This window comes from Engystomops pustulosus, chromosome 3 (genome assembly GCF_040894005.1).
Source record: "Engystomops pustulosus chromosome 3, aEngPut4.maternal, whole genome shotgun sequence".
NCBI classification, from domain to species: domain Eukaryota; kingdom Metazoa; phylum Chordata; class Amphibia; order Anura; family Leptodactylidae; genus Engystomops; species Engystomops pustulosus.
This window is the reverse complement of record NC_092413.1, coordinates 188,441,946-188,446,596: the sequence shown is the minus strand read 5'-3', so window position 1 is coordinate 188,446,596 and position 4,651 is coordinate 188,441,946.

Below are 4,651 nucleotides of genomic sequence, written 5' to 3'. Positions count from 1 at the left end.
GATAGCGCTGTAACCTATATGCCCTGAGGGCACTGGGTCATGACACTATGGACACCTGGTGCCTTTGAAGGAGACTATAGTATTATGAGGGATATGGTTACCACAATGGGTTGGCCAGCCTGAAAAAAAGGAAGGAAATCGGAACTTACTACCTATCTTTATTTTTTTGTTTTTGTATGCTCTGTCCGTACATCAGAGGAATTTTATTTATACCTGGATTGGTAGAACACGTCTTTTCTAAGCGTTTGTTGCTGCTAGTATGGTAAGTTATGTGCCTTCATGTAGTCGCCTTAAGAGTTTATACCTGTTCATCACAGTCTGCGCAGAGACTGATCTATTACATGTGTCTCATCTTATCATAACTTGGTAAGTCATGACCTGGTGCCGCCATACGGTCTTAGTATATAGTATATAGTGCCGGGCTGGGAAGTCCACAATTGTTGAGATGTATTTCTTATGTGATAGTGCCTTTCAGTACCTTATCCATCAGGGAATAATTTTCCTAACATATTGTTTTCTTTGTTTAGTTGAAATCTGTGGAACAGATTTTATAGTAGAAAGGTTGCAGCGAAAAATGGGGGTAACGTATCAAGACTGATATTAAAGGGGTTTTCCCATGAACTAAAGTTAGGCCCTATCCATGGGATCAGTGAGGGTCTCATTGCTGGTCCGTTGGACCCCTCGTCGCTCCGTCAGACTAATGGAGCAGACGGCCGCACATGACCGCTCTGCTTTATGAAAACTATGGAGCTGACAGAGATCGTGGCTCTCCATTAGTAAAATGGAGCGACAAGGGGTCCGACAGACCCCTCGTTTTCACGGTCTGTGGGGGTTTCGGCACTGATCAGTAAGTTAGGGCCTAACTTTAGTTAGTTTCAAAACCCCTTTAAGTACAGCATCTCTCTGGTCCTCCATACTTCAGCTTCATACTTTTGCGTCTGCTCTGGCTGTTGTATGTGACGTAACCTATAGTAAATGTACTGGTCTTTGGAGGTCATGCCATTCTTCACCTACTTTTGGGAAAACTTGCAGAACAGCCAAAAGTCGCGCACAAAACTTGTGACCTATATAACAACAGTTTCCTTTTGACAAGAGTATAATAAGAAGCTCCATCCAGTGCGATTGCCACCAAAATGTAATGTCATTTCAGCAAAAATTTTAGTAAAAAATATACTAAGTGATGTGAACCTGAAGGATGGCGGCCCTGGGAAATCCTCATTGAGCCACAGTTATCTTGCTTTCATTGTAGATGATGTGTAACGCTCTGTGACATGAAGGCGTTGTACCAAGTTTGTTTGTTAAAATTGATTGGCAAGGGTCCAACTGCTGAGGCCCCCACCGATCATAAGAAGGGGGCCCCCAGCCTGCATAGTATGGAAGTATTGCGGATTTGACAAGCACAGTGCGCACCGCTCTCCAGCTCTCACACAGGTAGTGAATAGAAGTGCTGGTGATACCAGAGCGCTACGCTCAGCAATTTCTATTACTTTCATTTTATTAAATGGAGCAGCAGGACACAGTCTTGAGCTGTGGCTCCATCACCTAGTGAGAACTGGGACCCCCTGTTCTCCAGATATCTGGAGGACCCAGCAGTAGGACCCTCACTGGTCAGATCCCTTATCCCTTCACTAAGCTAAATCATGTGAAAAGCACAAAACAATAGCAAAAGGTTATAATCGTGAAATCTTAATTCATACTAACACATGGAAAAAGTGATGCCAGCTTATTTTAAGCGCGTTGTGCAGCGTCCTCCCAGATCGGGGCAGTGAACAATGCAGATTGTTTAATCCACTATTTATAAACCTATGAAGTTTTGATGTAATCTTAAAGGGAAACCAAACCTAAAATCCATTTGCTGCACTTTATGTTATTAGAGATTACACTCTATTATTCACTGTAATCAGGCATTTGGGACAGGTAAAAGGGTAACTGAAGTAGTCTTCATTCAGAGTAAGTCTACATTCACATCTTGACTATGGTATGCGCTCAACTTATACACCAGGAAAGCCCCAAGCGTATACAATGAGCATATCCATAGACGTATACTGGTGGATGGAGGCATCCTTATCGGCTTATTCTGCCTAGTATACATCTCATCCTGAGACGAGCTGCGTCTTTCCATCCTGCGTCCTCCTGCAGAGTGATGTATACGTTCACTGGAGGTTATTGGTGACTATCGGGGACGGATGCAAAGTATCGTGTCCCACCCCTGGCCTCCGCTGGACAGTTACATCACTGGGGAAACACTCTGAACATCAGCAGCAGCCAATCATTGATGTTCACTTCTCCTCCTGCTTTTAGCTAGGGGGGAGGATGACGTATCCATGTATGAGTGTACAGTGGGATACGTCTAAGCCCTCCGTTAATAGGGACAGTCCTTACAACGGATTAGAAAATTATTTGGGAAAGAAGCCTAAATCCCGCTGCTCACAAATCAGTCCAACAGACTCGCCCCGTGCACATGAGGGATTTATTAGACCCGGGAATCACTGAACTGAACTCAGCGGGTCCCTATGTTAACTTTTAGGCTTGGAGCTCATGAGTGAGTTTGGTCTCACAAGCTTCACATAATGTATACATTCCCATGATGAATAATGGAGGAACATCGCAACGCAGGATTCTAGAAAGGGAATTTTTTTTATTTTTTTTTTTAAGAAGTACAGACGTCTACAATACTGCAGACACGTGCTCTATAAAACCTTGTGAACCCAGGGAAATCAAATCCTCATAGAGCTACAGTTGTCTTGCTTTCATTGTAGGTAATGTGTAACGCTCTGTGACATGAAGGCGTTGTACCAAGTTTGTGTGTTATCCCGTTTCCATAGGATAACAAACTGCTGAGGCCGCCAGCGATCACGAGCCTGCATAGTATGGAAGTATCGGAGATTTGACAATCACAGTGCGCACCGCTCTCCAGCTCTCACACAGGTAGTGAATAGAAGTGCTGGTGATACCAGAGCGCTACGCTCAGCAATTTCTATTACTTTTATTTTATTGAATGGAGCAGCAGCAGAACTGGGACCCCCTGTTCTCTAGATATCTGGAGGACCCAGCTGTAGGACCCTCACTGGTCAGATCCCTTATCCTTACACTAAGCTAAATCATGTGAAAAGCACAAAACAATAGCAAAAGGTTAGAAAACGTGAAATCTTAATTCAAAGATGGAAAGACTTTATGCAAAGTATTGCATCCCACCCCCGGCCTCTTATCATGTACATGCCGGACCTTACAGAACAGATGTAATCACCTGTTGTCTTACTGAAAGGGAAATTCGGCTACTTGACCGTGAACCTGAAGTGTCCTGTACCTTAAACAAATGGAATGAAGGGTAAATAGTTTATTTTTACTGTAGGAAATGGAGGCCTCTGTGTCAGTTGTTATGTGATGTTACCTCAGTTATAAGTTTTATGGATAAAATTAATGAATTTTACTAATTAACTGTAGGTGTGCTGTAAATTATCATCTGTAATAAAGAACAAATGTGAAATGGAAACATGTTGTCATCTGCACTTATTATTACAATTCTAAATTCTGCATAATTTTCAAAGCTTTTTTTTGTAAAAAATAAAGGCATGGAGCTTTAGAAAAACAATATCAGGTCCTGCCAGAGGGGGCACACACCAGTATGTCAGTGTGCTTGGTTTACAATCCTTCATCCTGGTGGTAGATGTCCTTTTAAAGGGATTTTCTGTTTTTAAATTTACTTGATATTGACCCTCAGGATAAGGTCATTAATATCCAACTGGTGAGAGATTAAATAATTGGAGGTGAGGCCTCACAAATCTGATTTTGATGATTTGTCCAAAAGGACATGTCATATGCAACATAAAATTTCGGGAGAAGCCCTTTAACTGAACTAGATATAGAGGATCCTTTTTATGCCTATAAGCAGTTTTAGGATACATTACATTTTTTATGGAGCATGTACACAATATTTTGTATGTTTAAGGATAACCTGACAGTTTAGCTGGAGACCTAAAAATCCGGCCTCCCCTGAAATCCCCTGAATGACACATGGAAATAGCACATGTAGATTGTTGGCTCCTGCTTCGGTATGGCGCCCTCTACTGGCCTGTATTATGTTCTCACTTGAACAATTATCCAAGCAAATCCTATGTAAATCAACCATCCAGGCAGAGCTATAGCAGTGCTTGTACGCTTATTGGTGAGTGACGACGTTATTACATAAATGTTTACTAAATAAAGTACATAATAGATTATTATATGATTTCTCTGGTGGAATGAATCGGTAAATATTTTTTTACAGAGCGCTTATTATTAATCCTCATAAATCTTTATGTATAAATTGCTGTCCTATTCCACATAACTTTACAGATTATGGAGAATATATGCAGAATAAAATATGATATCACAGAGCAATAATATTGTCGGATAATACAACAGGAGTGAGAGACCTGCTCACCAGATCAGTTTGTTATCTCAGTGGTACATTTATTCAACATGTTTTAAATGTAAAAATCCAACATCGATAAAAATTATATTTTTTTTCCTGCTGATGGCTCATGACTGCCAATGCCCCAGTGTCATGGCCAATGGATTACTTGGAGCCCCCAACACTACCTTCCTACTTTGGTTGTAAATACAGGCGATCCCCTACTTAAGAACACCTGACTTGCATACGACCCCTAGT